Source organism: Thermobia domestica, chromosome 1, assembly GCF_964235325.1.
Source record: "Thermobia domestica chromosome 1, izTheDome1.hap1.1, whole genome shotgun sequence".
Lineage (NCBI taxonomy): Eukaryota > Metazoa > Arthropoda > Insecta > Zygentoma > Lepismatidae > Thermobia > Thermobia domestica.
The window spans coordinates 264849928-264867747 of NC_137454.1; the positions used below are offsets into that span (position 1 = coordinate 264849928).

The window sequence follows — 17820 nt, forward strand, 5'->3', positions numbered from 1 at the left end:
TCAAGACTTTGCTAAGAAACTATTATTAGTCCTACCCAAATATCCATGTTTCAGAGTCCTGCGGTACACCCGCAACATTTTTTTATAAACGTAATTGGTGAGTACTTTAAATTATATGCCCGTAGCATAACTTCCTCTATAAAAATTGTCGAGTGAATACCTTAAGTTTCTGATACATGTATCTTTGAATACCCCACATATTAGTTCCATAGTGAAGTCTTGAAACGACTATGTTAAGTCCCATAGTTTTGAGCTACGGACATTTAAAGCTCATTTCTTTGTGTTTTCGGTAGCCTATAACTCCCAAACGAAGCATTAGAGCACCCATGTTGGTCAAACTTTTTGTCTTATCTTGGTGTGAGGATTCATCTCCCAAAAGTTGTTGGTTTTGTTATGAAACACCCTGTATAATGCTGAGTAGAAGAAGACATGATTAAAATAAGATGAAAAAGAAGAAGAAGAAGAAAAAGAAGCGGTGAGAAACTCCAGGTGAGCTTACATTCTACGTACACTTTCATTATTGTATAATTATGTATGTTACGAGCAGAATCATGGGTGCTGTACCAGTTTGGCCAAACGTACATTTGTAAACTTTATGAAAGAAACCTGTTATGTTATTTTGGAAAACCAATCTATAAGTATTTGAAATATGTCGGTATCTTACCTCTCACATGTATAATGAAGAAATACGATATGTGAAATGTGGTCTTTATATTATGAACCGCTCGGGAGAGTAATACTCCCGGAACTACGTTTTTCCGCGCGCTACTCTAGCCAGCTGTTTTACGCGCTATCCTAGCCAGTTGTTTTGTCAAAAAATTTGTATCATGGAGTACAAGGGGAACAAAACGAGCCCTATATCATGGAGTACAAGGGGAATACTACTACTACTACTAATCTGCACAAAATAAATAAATTACTTTTTGAGTATTATTTTCATATTATTTTAATTTAATAAGTGTTATAAAAATGTAAAAAAATGAAAAAAACTTTCCTCGGGCTGGGTTTGAACTCACGCCAAAAGAGACTTTTGTTACTAGCATATAGCGCTAGCCCACTCGGCCACGAAGACCGACAGCAGCAAGTGTTTGATTTTTGGTATTTTAATGGGCATTTATTCCAAAGTTGGGCGTCCGCTTTCGCCACGTTTTTTCGCTGTTATCTCGTCTTCATACTTTGTGTAATTTGTTATTAGGTTCATTAATTCGTGCTCTTCACAAACTTTTAAAAAAAATTGCTCGTTATCAACGTATTGCTTCACAAATGTTAAAACTGTTAGTTCATTGCCCTTGTAAATTCGCCATGTTCATAACATAAATGCTCGTTTCTTTCCCACAATGCAACTGTTTGGTTACCTTGCGCCAAGTAGTTCCCTCCGCTCGCTGTATAGTCCCATGTTTATAGCCGCATATATATAACAAATAAACAGATTTTTCGAGACTTTTATATATTATCAAGCACACAAACGATCAAATTATTAATATCTTTCCTGTAAATTTTAAAAATTTTGCTGGAAACGGACGCCCAACTTTGGAACTTAATGCAACGTGGCAAGGAGTGGATAACTCCAACCAATCAGAACTGTGTTTCTCGTTTCTACTTCCGGGAGCATTACTCTCCTGAGCTAGTCCTTTTATATCATACTCCATTAGGAACTGTCATGAAGTGAAATCCTATGAGAAGACAATGCACGATGTTCTTGTAGAAGTGCTGCAAAGCTGTGCCACACGAAACGCCTGTGCATTTATGTCATATGAAGTGTTTTCCCACTGAACTGGTTTATGTATATACACACCGCCGCAGTTGCGCCCCCTACCTTCAGACGCACCCCAGCCCTAATCCGCCGGCCTCTGTACTGGCTTCTGTTACGATTCAGTTGGATGGACTGATTGTAAGAGTGCACTGTGAACAGAACAAGTGATTTTGGCATATTTTTGGAACTGGGGGCCAGAATATTTTGCTAGAATTTTGTGCTTTCTTGCTACATTTTCTGTATCTTTTGACGGTTTAGATAGGAATTTCTGGATTTGAGGGCCCAGAATTCTTTGCTTAAGATTCATAATTTCTTCGTATATTTTCTGTTTTATTAATAATTTAGGTTAGGCTATGTTAGAGTCGATTAGGTTAGTTTAGTTTACGTTATGTTATGTTAGTACTTAGTAATTACAATTACGTAACATCAACTTATTTCTCCCGTAAACATGGTGATTTTACCTGATTTTGGCCTCCCAGTTTCAAGACTAAGGTTAAGTTCCAAAGTTGGTCGTCCGTTTCTAGCAAACCTTTGAAAATTTACCGGGAAGAAATGAATAATTTGCTTGTTAGTGTGCTTGATAAGGAGAGCGAAAGTTGTGTTTATTTTCTTATATAAACGGTTCTAAACATGGAACTATTTGGCAAGCGTGGGGAACTACTTGGCGGAATGTTACTTCATGGTAGGATTATGGGAATGTAATGAGCAATAGTTTTCTAAACATGGCTGGTGATAATCAGAAAAATCTCTTAAAAGTAAGTAAAAGTCATGGCCTAATAAATCTAAAAATAAATTGTATAAAATGCGATAAGCAAATAGGTATAAGGAAACGTGGGGAAAGTTATACTTGTCAATGTAACCGTAGAATAACCAACATGGTGGAATGATTCTAGAACATAGGTCTCCCTTCCCATTTAGTTGTAATAAAGACAGAAAACAACGTGTGCTGCAGGGCTCTATAACCCGTCTTCACTCACTAACGCTCGCTTGGCATTACTATTTGAATTAGGATTGGGGTCATGGTTGAGAGTTGTGTGCAAATGCCAGAAAGACAGCGAGATATGATGTTCTCTAGAGGGGGGTGGATGCCCTTATAAAGGCTCCAAACAGAAGCCAAATAACACGGCTATATAATGAAAAGTATGATACAGGCCACTTTGCGATCTCGTTGTTAGCCATGGATGCACAGACATTCTTTTTTTCCACTCTACGTTTCTTGTTTTTGAGCAGCAAAATAAGAAGAAGTGCTTGCTTACTATTAACAGCCATTTCTCAAAGTGGAATAACTTCAGACGGTGGAAATGCTTCTACGAACTATATGAACCGGATAGTAGCCGAATGGACACTGAAATCTCGAACCATGAGTGGCTATATGTGCGCTTCTGCGTGTTCCATGTATTTCTATGTGTCCTGGCAACACCATTCATAACATGGGCAATAAAAGGGATGGGGAAACAGAAAAGAACAAGAAGCCTCGGTACCTGCTGTCGGTTCCTTGTCTTTTCACAAGCAGTGACGCAACTAAGTCACGTCACTCAGTGACTGAGTGAGAAGGGGCAGTTACATGGGAGGATTAATTCAACAAGTCAGGGACGGCGCCAGAAACACTTGATGGGGTGGGCGGAAAGAGGCGGACCTAGTTGCTGGGTGGGCGGACAATGAAAATGAGAACTGGGCAATGTAGATATTTTTTGACAATTAATTTTCAATTTTTTATACTCTTTAGTTAGCCAAGGTTGAGACCGAAATAGGGAGGAACAAGGATGTGGAAAAAACTGTCTTGGTCTTGTAGAAGGTACAATTCCGGCATTCGCCTGGTGGGACTGAAGAAATGCAGGACTTAGGATGGGCTGCGGGAGCTCGTAGCTATATGCTCGACCTATAGAATTTCGCGTGAAAGACACATTACCTCTACTTCCATTTTTTTTTTAAACAATAATAACGGTGTGTACTGTGTAGTCGATGAAATTCAAGACAGTTTTACCTCCTTTCTCTTCAAGAATGCACTTGAATGCATAGAAATAAAAGAAGGTTCAAAAACAGAGACTAACAGATAATACTCTACATTTCGTTAATAATATAAAATACACAATAAGTAGGTAAAGTAAAACAAGGATAAAATAGGGTACTGCAAATATTTTTATCTTTGAAGGATTTATTACAAGAAAGCAAGAGACAAAAAAAAAAAAAAAAAAACATTTATATTTTCTCTAATATATTCTTAATTTGTGCACATTAGATTTTTTTGACGTGATCTCTATATGCAACAGCAAAGACCTATGTTACTAAAAGAATAGAGAAATTCGACAGCATGATTGTTTGATCATACTTTATACAGAAATCTTTGAAACTGAAGCAAGTTAGAAAAAAAAAAAAAAAGATAATGAAGTAAATAGCAATTAACAAAACTTCATCATGATTCACAGAAACAACAACGTATTTTAAACTATGAAGGGCTGATCACATGGTACGAACAAGCTTACAATAAACTCTTATACCTGCACTTTAATGAAGTGCAATGCGTGTATTTTTATGTCCAGCATGGAATGCATTTACCATATCCTCTACAGCAATATTCATTACAAGTTTTATTTCTACCGAAAGAAAACAAAGATCACTTAGTCGACCGTTTATTATTCGATTTCTTAGATGTGTTTTAACCCGTGTAAGACACGAGAAAGAACGCTTACGTGGTGAACTAGATATAGTAATGGTGACAGCAATTATGGCTAATTTGTGAATTTCATGAAAAGCAATTTTGAAACGATTTATCACTTCAGTAAACTGAGAAACGGAGGTAATTTGCATTGCTTTTCCTCCTCATAACGTTTCAAAAACTTTCGGGAGAAATTTCAGTTCCACTTATACACTATCGACATCACATCCATAATAACGCGCAAGTGGTTCAATTTTCTCAAATGACAGGAAGTGTTCACTTTTAGGGTGAAGACTGCTTATCCCACATAGAATAGGGCCTACCTGTATTTTCTGTAAAACGCCTATTCATTTCTGAAAGTATTCTGTCAAGTACAGGAAGAAATATCCTAGTCTGTAGTCTTCTTGCAATTGGATATCTTCTTCCTCAACCGATATTTGCTCATACTAACATAAATGGGGCAATGAGCGTATTCTGGACATAGACATCCACAATAACAAGGTTTAATCTATGGTTCATACAATGGATACACTCGTAAATGGCTTGAGGTACTTCTTGCTTAATTAGTGCTTGGACTCCACGAGATTGCCCACTCAAAACGTTGGCTCCATCGCATGTTTGACAAACAGTTTTCTAGAAGAATACCCAACTGCACAGTTTCTTTCACATACCGATACAGTGACTCGGAAACTAAATTTTCAGCAGGATGGGAACCAAGGAATCTCTCATGCACCACTTTACTTATGTCCTTTGATTCATCTATCAATAGACTATAGGCCTAATACTTTGCCTATTCAACTTCACCCATAATTGTTCCTTTAGCTAACTTACAAAAAGCCGCCAGCAATTCGTCCTGGATTGATGTATACCCCTAAATATTTTGCGTTTTTTTTTAGCATTAAGCAATTTCTTATGTAGGATCTCATCAGTCTTAGCAACTAACGAAACCAGTTCGAGGAAATTTCCCGTACTTTCACTAATTTCCTCCTCCCTGTTGCCCCTTTGTGCAATTCCCTGCACCGCGGTGTAGCGTATTAAATCAGCAAGACGCGCAATATACTGACGGTTTTCCCTGGCGGTCATACACTTCACTTACACATGTGGCGACAGATACATTTCTACCTATGGATTTAATTTGTTTGAACGAAGCCCAAGCAATCTGAGATTTGTTTTGCTCGCTGTTTTCGTGTTTTCGAAAAACTGAGCCCTTCTACCTAGCTCTTTTCCAGCTTTCATAACCAACTGCTGTAAATATATCATTCTTCCTTTTTCTTTTTGTTCGGCAATGAAAACATTCTACAAGGAAAACAAAAAGCTGCATTTTCCTGTGCACTGTACCCAATCCACGGAAATGTGTTATACCAATCACTTTTGAATGATCGATTGTCCCTGCCGGATTTTATTGTGGGATAATGATGCAAATGTAGTTGATGGGGTTCGTCGGATGGAAATTCTGCTAAATCGTTGACATGATTAATACAACTAGGGATTTTGGTTTTGCAGAAAGATCCCTCTGTTTTCACTGACAAGTCCTTAGTAGTATCTTCAGAAGCAATGCTGTCGTCTTCGCTCTCTCCATCATCTTGTCTATTTTCACTTTCTTCGAAATCGAACACTTCAAATTGCGAATCCTGGTTGTCACTGGTGCTGTCGAAATCGGTTTTTGAAAAAGTGAAATTTCATAAAACCGAAATGTCGGTTTTGAAAACTACTTTTGCGGTTTCGGTTTTGAAAACCGCTTTTACGGTTTCGGTTTCCAAAACCGCATTTGCGGTTTCCGTTTTCAGGAAAGCGGTTTTGTCAAAAACCGAAAACCGCAAATGTCTCATAAATTCGACAGCACTAGTTGTCACATGTATTCGTATTTTTTGTCTTTTTCTCCATTGAAGAAGAAGGATTATCACTTACGTCAACGGATTGAAAATCATTCTTCTTTGAACACGAGGAAGACATTGAGCCTGAGCAAAAATCGCTGATAAGTTTTTTATACATATTAGCTGAGCAAGCACTGACCGCCGAGACTTTTGAACGCAACAGAGCTCAACTCAACAATGCTATAATAAGGATTTTTACAAATCTGTTTAATGCCACACGGATAAGACATGCAGTACATTGCTGTAAACAATTGCAAGTTGCAACCCTTTTTTAAGAAGCAATCGCGCCGACACAAAGCACTACTCCCCTCCCTCTCTTTCTGAAATGAGACAATAGACAATACTACGCAGTCCTGTCCATTATTTAGTCATCCTTTTAAAAAATACTGCCTTTTTCCCCAGCGCAGCACATACAAACACAGGATTTCAATAGCACGATTTTGTGTGGGTGTTTGTCTGTTAAACTTTAATTCATTAATCACAACTTTTGGCATCATTATATTACTACAAGTACGTATCTGTCTTAAAATCATTGTTCATTGCAGAGTTAAACAGAGTCCTAGAACCTTTTACATTACAATCCAAAGTAATATCTATTGCTTTTGAAGTACAGGATGTCACCTTCATTATTCTACTTCTGTTGGGGTGGGTAGGTGGGTGGGCGAGGCCATCCATCGGGTGGGCGGTCGCCCACCCTTAACGCCGTCCCTGCAACAAGTCCTTCCAGTTGAGGGTGGCCTTCCAGTTGACCTGCTGAAAAAGAAAGCGATTTTGCAATTTTCACCGTCTTGCTTACTGATTCCTCAGTAGTCTTCGCAGAAAGACAGATTTATCTAGATTTTTCGTTACTTTTGTTTTCGTTGCATCCTCCTTTCGTCTCCTTTAGCTTGAAGGCCTAGTTCTGGGATGTTAAACTGAAATATTTCATTTAATTTGAATTCAATATGGATACGTTTTAATGAAAAGAAAAAAGAAATCAATCATTAGTTTCATGATATGTGCTTATTTTACTCTTAAATATATCATATTGTTAATATTATGTAACTTCCATAACTATAACGCTTGTACGAACCATACATGTTAAGTGGTTCGCCCCTTTCTTTCCCCCCCTCCACGTAAGGCATCAGTGCCGCAAAAGCCCGATGAGAAAAAAATACAATCTTTCTTTGCCACCCCCAGAAATCCATCCTTGACCGCCCCTGTCCATACTATTATATTGAATTCCTTTAATGATTGTATTATTATTATTATTATTATTATTATTATTACATAATGTATCTATCGATAATATGTTTAGCGATGGCAACAGGGTATCACTTCGACACCAAACACGTACCGTTTATGGCTTATTTGGAGTGTTATTTACGCGGGAGGTTAGGGTGAATTTTCTGCTTGAGTACAAATGAAGCCGGTTAGGGACCAATAGAACGTCTCGACAATTATTTGTAATGTGTGATATTTATCCACTTGGCAGTTGCATTTCTCTTTTAACGGAGTCCTTTATATTAACCCATTTTATATAATGTACTACTTTTCCGTTATTACCTGACCAGCGAACGAGTACAGGCGGCCGGTTTTGGAACTAAAATGCAAGCAGCAGTGTTTCTAAGCGGATTATCTGTAATAGATATATCACGGTTCTTTTTGTCCTGTTCGTAATAAACCACTTCACGCATATGCTCAAGTAAAGACAAACAGTTTCAAAAGTTATTGAAGTTATTTGCAGAACATTTTAAGTAACAAGCAAAGAAAAAGGAAAAATACATACATCCTCCATATAAACTTGCGAATAAACTGACCTCAGTATTGTATAAAGGATCAGATGCTCTCTGTGGCAAAGAAAACGAATTAAAATTGGTCGATTCGACTCGTTCCGAAGTTTTGACGAGAGGATATGTAGGATGTGTACTCATTATTTTCTGATGACTGTCTCTAGTATTTTTAAGTCTATAAAATATGCATAGGGACAAATTCAAGGAAAGTTCGGGACAAAAAAAAAAAAAAAAAAAAAAAAAAAAAAATCATCGGAGGAAACAAATTGTAGAGTACTCACAAGAAACACTAGAACTTTCGGTAGACACACGATCTCCCGGTTTAAAAAATATAGGGTGTGCTTATCCATGTATATGCTTCTTCTTTCGTAAATATAAAATGAGAAGTGAATCGAGGAGAGTCGAGAAAATTGTCGAAAATGAAATCTTTAAGTTTTACGTCCCACGGTTATGCCGGTTAGGCTAAAGGAGACGGTGATGATGAGAGATGAGTGAAATGAAGAAAGTGGGAGGAAACGGGAGGACCCCGAGAAAGTCCACACGGCGCGAGCTGGGATCGAACCAGGGACCCCAAGCACCGGAGGTGAACGCTCTACCACCGAGCCACCGCGCCCCCGAGAAAATTGTCGAGTCTTGTAGGTATGACTAGTTCACCCAAATGTTACATCTCAATTTCAAACACTGTTTAGTGTTAAATGATTAATAATTAGCATATATATATATATATATATATATATATATATATATATATATATATATATATATATATATATATATATATATATACACATTTGATAAGGTAATTGTATGAATCCAATAAAGATCATTTATCAACGTTTAAAGTACGCAAGTCATTACACAATTTACTTCAATAATAAATATGATTTAAATGTTGTTATATCAATCTTTCGTGGACTCGTCGTACCCTGGAAGAATTCTGATAAATTTTACATGAAACTAAGGCGGAAATTAGGACACATTCTTTCACAAAAATTTCCAAAACGAGACAAGAAAATTTTGATTCGAGACGAGACTTTTAAAAACATTTACGACACGAGACGAGAAAACCTGAATTCTCATCTCGTCTCGAGGACAACGTTATTAGCAAGAGAGTAAGAAATCAAATATGTACGTTCATGTTCCTTTAAGCTGCACTAAGCTGCAAATATTCCCAACGTTGCATTGGGGCGGAGGGTGAGCGATTAAAGTTGGGTGCCTGATAATTGAAGGTTCCTTATAACTCCAGTGAAATTCAGAAAAAAATATCTGAATTACGTAAAAAAAAAAAAAAAAGAGAGAGAGAGAGAACATACAAAATACATTTTCAAGGTAACTCTTACAGTCATTGCGTTATTATAAGATTAATGTTCTTCTGAAACTGTTAGAATGATATGTGTTTGAATAACGAAACCCCTCTCATAAGTTTTTTCACGTATCAAGTTTGAGAAGAACGAAGTTTCTTCCACTGTTGTTATCTCATTGCTCATGGTACCAGTGATGAAACAATTTGCCGGAAATTACGTGGCCGCTTCTTACATCAATTCATGAAGAACATGAGTCCCAATATTAGGTATCTAAGTTCAGTAGTAACACACACACACACACAAAAAAAAAAAGCCACCCAACCTCTTGCAACCATGTGCAACTTCACTTGAATGAGAATGATATTTTCCCTTACTTATTATTTATTAAGTACATGAAGGTAACTGTGAGTGTGAGGTAGTCTATTGGTGGTGAAGGTGACTGAGGGTGACCAGGGTGAGGGTGGTTGAGGGTGAGTGTGATTGAGTTGATTGAGCGTAAGGGTGAGTGAGGGTTAGCAAAAATGCCCATCTCTGGTATGAACCATAATCCTGCGATAAATAGTCTCGACGAAATAGCTGCTTGACTGAAAGTCTAAATTTACCTAAAAAGTAAGTCTCAAACAGGTTTATAGAAAATATGTATTATGCAGTACTTCGACAAAGCTGCTGCAATTGAGTATTTTAATATATTTAATAGAAATAATGTATTTTGAACTGTGTACAATACAAAATAATGTATACCCATATTGTATCATTTCATAGTAAAATAATAATAATGTAAAAACACTAGTGTCTTTTTTTGATATGCTGTTTTCTAGGACATACTGAGATTTGCTACCACGATAGATTTTTAGGGGGTTTAGAGGTTAAGACCCGCTGTAGCAACTGCGCTGATTATTATTAGGTTATTACAAACATAATTTTTATCATTGTTATAACAGTTTGTTGTAACATAATTGTATTATTTACGGTGAGTTTATGTCCGGTTAGCTTTTGTCCGCTTCTGCATCAATATAGGTGGGTTTATGTCCACGATCCGCCACTACACGCAAGAACCACATAAGGATGGAAAACTTGCTAACTTAATTTCAAATACCTATATGTTAATGGTAAAAGATTCACTTTGAAAGAACTGGAAAAGAACGGATCCCTATCAACTCTCCCTTCCAGATGTTGGTGTGCAACGAACAAGTTTAAATAATTCGCCTGGGGCGAATTCCAAGAAGCAGGGGTCTCTTTAGAGAAAAGCGAACTTTTCTGAATCCGCAGGTAGCGACTTGCCAGACGAACAAAAACACAGCCTCATAGTTGCCCTCCCGAAGTCTCCTAATCTTCCTCGTAGTGTTGATACAACAACAGCGAAAGGCAAGATTTGATCCCTTCCCCAGCACTCAACCATGTGTCAATCTGCGAGAAATCTTTGGTAACAAATTTCAAAGAAAAAGTGATGTACTGGCCAAAAGGAAACATCCCATGCCAGTAGAAATGTTGATGACAAATGCAACCAATGCTTACATTAAGAAAGAATGTGCGGAAACAAATAAAGACGGTGATCACGGTATTGAGGACAATACAAAGACTGGAAGGGGGAAAAAACTTGTAGATTGCCTTCAACTGATCCAAGTGATTTATTCAAAATAACTGGGCATTCACAAAAGTGCATTTGAACACGATACCGGTAATGCCGGCGCCAGCTGCGGCAATGTCGGTGACGACCATGATTTCAATGTAATGAAATCTTAGCTTGCACACGCACCGGCATTCACTGGCGCAAATCCCGGGGGGATGAGGGGGATATGTCTCGTCCAATCTTGGAACTGGGAGGACTTTCCCCCAAATAATCCGATTTGAAATGCGTATTTTAGGAAAAAAATTTGATGACTTGTGTCGATTCCCACAAAGGAAAGTGAGATGACATTGATGTCCCCCCAGAATAAGCCTTAAATCTGCCCGCCTCCCTTATCCTCCACAGGATTGTTTTTCAACGCAGCCGGCGTTATCACCGAAACCGGCTTTGTCGAAGGCAATGTTTCCTTCTGGGCGGTTGCTCACACGACCGGCAATGTCGCCTGGCTGCCTGATACATTTCTACAGTTTAGGTAAAGTGAGTGAGTGACACGGCGCTGCGTATTCTTGTTTCGTTTCTTGTGTTTTGGAGTTTTGTTGTTTCCATTTCTTTTATTACAATTGTATAATTGTCTCGACCTACAAACCACTTTTTTTTTTTTTTTTTTCAGACTGTTGGAGTAGATAAGTCCTTTTCTTAAATAAAATGTAACACGTGGGAAACCTGGAGAGTGTCGATTTTTGAAATTAATTTTCGTCAAAGAAATGTGCGATATCTGGAAGATATCGATTTCCGCCTAAATAGCTATCATCAAATACAATATACGAAATTTGGATATCCAATTTTCGTTGATTATTTTCGTCTCCTTTTTTTATTTTTGTTCTCTCTCTCTTTTTGATTATATTTTATTCTAACGTACTAATGTATTTAAATTTTATTATATTACAGCATTGTGCGTTTCTACAGTCTTTGAATGAATGTTATAGAAATTGGAAGTTCAGACCAATAATGTAGGCTGTTGTGTATTCCATTCTTGGATAAAGTTTTTAGAAAGAAAGACTACTAACTTTAAAATAATTGTTGTCTATATACAGTAATATATCTACGAACTGCGTTATGAACCCCTGTCGACTGCTATAAATATGTACAGTAGATATTACTTGTCCCATTCAACCAGATGCGGCTCTTAACCTATGTGCAGAATCTATCTTTTACCCAACTTTTACGCTCTCTTTATAGTGACGTCACCACCGAGACGCTTGAGCTTGTCGTCCACTTTTCGCGTGAGGAATTACTAATAAGACAAACAACCCCTTATTTACTTTGGACTTCTGTGTTCGATTTGTGTTGCTTTCCTATGTAGAGCAGATTTTTGTGGGAAAATCTTTCTGTCGTATGTTTTTGACTACTTGGACGAATGTCATTTAATGGTTTAAAAAAAAAAAAGTTAATATCTCGGAAGATGATATATTCTTCACGTGGGCTTGGCTGTACAAACATGTGTGATTTCGTAAAATCTTAAACTCCGGAAACAATATTGCAAGATAGTGTGGGGAGCTTCATTACATGCGTGTATGTTTTAAATGTCTTCTTGTACTGTAGCAAAAATAAAATAAACTTTAAAAATGGGACTGCTTTTAGTAGTCTATGCATTTCACAGAACATTATTTGCGAGATCTGAAATCTGAATTTACTTCTAGACAAAGATAATTCTCAAATCAAATGCGGTTCCCTCAATTCCCTCAATATTCGTTCTTTTACGTGTGCTATAGTGATGTTTTAGTCGTTCGTTTAGAATGTAATTCATTGTAATATACTCCTCTTACTTTTTTTTTTTTTTTTTTTTTTTTGCATATATTTCCTCATGACTTTCAGTAACGGTGGAACGTTGTTGAGGACGGCGTCTTCCTGAAATTCCACTAGGTCCAGGTTGCTCTTCATGATTTGTTGCATTTTATTGTCAGACATATTTCTTCTGTATTATCCCATAGAAGTTTACGTTCAACGAATTTATAAAAAGCAATTGAAAAGTAAAAACAAAAAGAAAATTCGCGAAGCGTAAAACAGTTCGTCACTACTATTCGAAGGCAATGAACGATCTAATGATCATTATATGTTCTTCGTGGCACTATCTCACTTGAGCTTCGCGGGTTCAAATGAGAGTGACACTTCCTAAGCTCCGAATGAGACATCGTTTCCAAAATTTTCCCATCATTCCTGAAGATGAAGAGATCATGTGATGCTTGTATTTTACGGTTGAAAGCATATTGCTTAGAGGGGAGTGAGACAATTCGTGGAAATTGCTACCTATTGTCACAGAGCAGCAACATTTTTCCACATGGTTTCGTTCCTTTGTTGTCCATATCGAAGGATAGTATGAATTAACGTATGTAGCTAAACTCCAGTGTTTTTTTTTTTTTTTTTTTTTTTTTTTTAAATTTGAAACAATGCTATAAGCAATGAATGAAACTACAACAGCATACAACCTTTCTTTTCTTCTTCTTAGCCAAAAACTATATGAATACTCCAAATAATTTACTTTTAAATTACGGCAAAATATTTACAATTATCCACGTGCGCCTTGCTTACATCGTGTCCTGGGTTCGATTCCTGATTAGAAGAGCCTTGAAATTTGATCGTATCACGTTGGTTACGATTCCACCTTAAATTGAAGGTCGACGTGTCATGACCTTGATACTCAAAGGGATGCTCAGCATGATTGCAATAAGCAGTCCTATCTGCTGGTGTAGTGGCTAGCTCGTATTTCCTTTTTTGTACGTGGTTCCAGGTTTGAATCCCAGTAGGAGAGCACAGAGTTTAATTTTTCATCATCGTTCACTTTCATTAACCATTTATCTCCTTCAGCCGTAAGACCATAATGGTGCTACGTTAAATTAAGATTTTTTTTTTATTTTTTATTTATTTAATGAGCAATCGAATATGGTTTAGTCTTTGAAATGTACACACGGAAGAATAAGAGATTTATTCAAAATATTCGAAATGTATATTTGAAGAGAAATTTGTTTGTTTTCACAATCTTCTGGTAGGTTCAATATTTCTATTCATCTGTAAAAGTTATCATAAGGTTCTACGGAAATCTGTTGTTCTATTAGACTACACCTGAGCTTGAATGTCATCTGGACTCTCACCAATCAACTTAGCGACTCTTAAAAATGTGGATTCGACATGAATATAGTTCGTTCTCGATTAATTTTACATGTCACTCCTATCCATCGCTAGGGGGACTGGAGATGTCTTATTCCTACAATATTATTTTCTAATTTTATGTCATATGTGTATCAAACTTGATTGAAATTGCTCCTACCGTCCCAGAATTATGCTTGACAATATACTCTAGGGATGATATCGAAACCGAGACTGCTCCAAGTATCTTGTTTCTCGTCTTGAAATTTCGAGACGACAATGAGTTAGAGACAGAGTTTAGTAAATCGAAACGAGACCGAGATTCAACATATCGAGCCTTAGTCGAGAGTCTGAAACAGAACCGTGAACAAGATAGACAGTTGTATTTCGAGATATGCCGAGACAAGATCAAGTTCAATCTCGAAATTCTTGGTCTCGTGGCGAATATTAACAGAAATTACTGAAATTACATGGCCTTGCTTTTTTTCTTTTTATACTATTATGTTATATGTTAGTTGGTGGAACAATTGCCCTTGGATGGTCTAAGTCATAGATGTTTGCATGGGAGAGAGGGAGAAATACCACCTCTAATAGCTACGTATATAAGTATAACGAAAATATTTTAAACAACACATAATTTGAATTGGGATTCAATATCTTATTCTCTTTCCAATCTTTGAAATGACCGAAAAACTACGTTGCCAAAATATTCCGAAACTTAGTTTCGTAAAACAAACATATAATTTTTCAGTTTTCAAACATTTCTTTTCACGCAGCTTAGAAATTTTCCTTCGAAAGATATGTTTATTTTATTTTATTTTTACTGGAATTGCTCGTCTTGTACTAACTTTGTTCTGAAATTAAGAATAAAATGCTAAGATTGGTAGAGAGTAGGAATTTCAGAATAAGGCAAGATCAAGGGAAGAGGAAAATTATCTGGTTAAACAAGAGAATCGATTAAAAATATCAAGATGTAAATTGCATAGTTGGTTGGCTTGGAATTTAGCGTCCCTTTCAGCACCGAAGTTACCGTTATGCGTTGAAACTTTTCAATGACCTTCCACCAAGATTCGAACCCGGAACCCTATGCTCCAAAGGCACGTGCTCTGGCTAGTAGTATAATGTCCGTCTTTCTGCTAATCAAGAATAATGTAATGCAAAGTGTTGGAATTAATTTATTTGGGTTCAATATTGGTTTTCGATACCGATGATATCTCAAGCAAAATGTCTGTTGCTCCGTCACTTTCGACTATATCAGCGAGGCTACAACAGATGTGAACTACAACTTAACTTGGGATTCTAACCACATCACCTGTCGGGAATCGAATCCGGATCTACCACGCCAAAGGCACGTTACGCTTAGTTACGAAGGAGCTTCATATATTGATCGAAATGACACCGAGACTGATACTTTTTTTTTTTTTTTTTTGGGTCGAGACGAGACCAAGAATGTGTTGAGTTCCATCTCGTCTCTATACTGTTTCTAACATACTCATTTTTTTTTTTTTTTTAACATAGATTAATATTAATGTAGGAATAGATTGAAAAAGTTACAATATAACACCAACTGAATTGTTTTCCAAGTTTGATTAAGATAAAATGGTCGTTTACTTTGTCTTTACTTAGTTTAACAAAGTGGAAAAAATAACCGTGGCAAAGTTTACTATGTGCTAATATTATGGTGAGCATAAACGTGGGACGTAAAACTTAAAAGATTTCATGTCATTTTTTTCTAAAGGAAAATGAAATATTTCTGAGTTGATTTCAGCCATAGAAAAAAAAAAAGAAAAAAAAAAAGTTCGTTTACCAATATTTCTGTGCTGCAAAATTTCCCGCACCGAAAGTTTCAGCATAGGGAAGGGGGTCGGATAACTTTCTTCAGTAAAAGGAAGTAGTACTCTTTTGTTTGTCCAAATCCGTTTTCAATTTATATTTTAATGTTCAAAATCTACTTCATATTAACATTCAAAATCTGGTTTTCATTTTTGTCATATTTTCTGTTTGCCATTTTTCAGTTGCTTTTTTAAAATTTATTCAGGTTTATTTTCCTTTGCAATTAAATTAGTTAACCTACAAATGTATTTAGTTATCATTATTGTATTCTTTATTGCATTATCTTATAATTATATTATTAGTGGTGAGCTTGTGTCCTGTGTCCTGGGAGCTTTTTTCCGCTTTTGCATTAATAAAGGTGAGCTTATTGCCGGTGAGCTTATGTCCGCGACCCTTTGATATTCATGTCTTGGTGAATTCGAGCGCGAGCGATCCAAGTGCAAAATGGCCATCTATTCTATATATATATATATATATATATATATATATATATATATATATATACAAGTATATGAAATATAAATAATATTATACCGTAGATATAATGTATATCTACGTACATTACAATATATAAATTTCAATCACTTCAATGAGAATCATATTAACCCTTACTTATTGTTTATTTAGTACATGAAAGAAACTGTGAGTGTGAGGGAGTTGATAGAGGGTGGCTGATGGTGAGGAAGTCGATTGAGGGTGAGGGTGTCTGAGGGTGAGGTTGAGGGAGTCGATTGAGTGTGAGGGTGTCTGAGGGTGAGGGTAAGTGTGAGGGAGTCTATTGAGGGTGAGGGTGTTGACTGAGGGTGAAGTTGAAGGTGTCGATTGAGGGTGAGGGTGGCTGAGGGTGAATGTGTCGATTGAGGGTGAGGGTGTAGGAGTCAACTGAGGGTGAGGGTGTCGATTGAGGATGAGGGTGAAGGAGTCGACTGAGGGTGAGGGTGGCTGAGAGTGACTGTGAGGGAGTCAACTGAGGGTGGCTGAGGGTGACTGTGAGGGAGTCAACTGAGGGTGAGGGTGAAGGTGAGTGAGGGTTAGCAAAAATGCCCATCTCTGCCATACAGTACAATAGTAAGGTGGGTCAAAGCCTTTAATGACGGACGACAAAATGTCAGAGACATGCCTCATTCCGGCCATCCTCCTGTAAGTGAAGATGATGTGCAGAACGTGAACGCGCTACTGCTAGCGGATCGGAACGCAACGATTCGTCAGTTGGCCAACGATACAGGACTAGCGCATGTGACTGTGCTGAAAATTCTGAAGAAGAACCTGGGATTGCGTTCAATCGCCTCAAGGTGGGTTCCACATAATCTCAGTGAACAACACAAGTGGCTGCAATGTGATGTCACTCGAACACACTTGGAGTGGTATCAACGTGAAGGTGAGGCCATGTTACGGCGGATCATTGTTATTGATGAGACCTGGACCAGAACGTATGAATCACAGCTGAAACGCCAGAACGAGTGGCGTCATCCTGGGTCACCGAGAAAAACAGTTCGGAATGTTCCAACCAATGTGAAACGTACGCTCATTATTGCATACGACTGGGATGGTGTAATTATAAACCATACCTCCCCCAAGGACACACCACTAGTGCAGAGTACTACTGCTTTTTTTTTTTTTTCAAAACAATCTGCGAGCATCTGTAAGACGAAAACGACACTACTTACTGACGAACACATCTATCATTCTACAAGGGCACATTCAGCAGGTGCTGTCACTGATTTGTTGCGTCGTTGGGGCTGGGAAGTGCTATATCACCCCCCTATTCTCCAGATTTAAGTTCCTGTGACTACGACCTCTTCCCGAAGATGAAGTAACCATTTTGTGGCACACGCTTCCGTACAGTTGATGATCTCCTCCGGCGGCCATCGCTCCATCCACACTATCCAGAGATTAGGCACTGCCAACGGCATCCAG

General features: G+C 37.5%; 1 protein-coding gene across 5 annotated transcripts in view; it reads left to right on the forward strand.

Moving 5' to 3' along the window:
* The first annotated feature begins 335 nt into the window (after nt 1–335).
* LOC145660847 (NEDD8 ultimate buster 1-like) overlaps nt 336–17820 on the forward strand; it is a 405125-nt gene continuing 387640 nt past the window's right edge. For 2 of the 5 annotated variants that reach the window (XM_081726271.1, XM_081726294.1), the window contains exon 1: nt 336–489. The gene's annotated coding sequence lies outside the window, so the exon portion shown is untranslated. Of the gene's footprint in view, nt 490–1601; nt 1892–2178; nt 2509–17820 lie in introns of those variants that run through there. The other 3 variants (XM_081726280.1, XM_081726300.1, XM_081726284.1) reach the window with 3 other exon arrangements.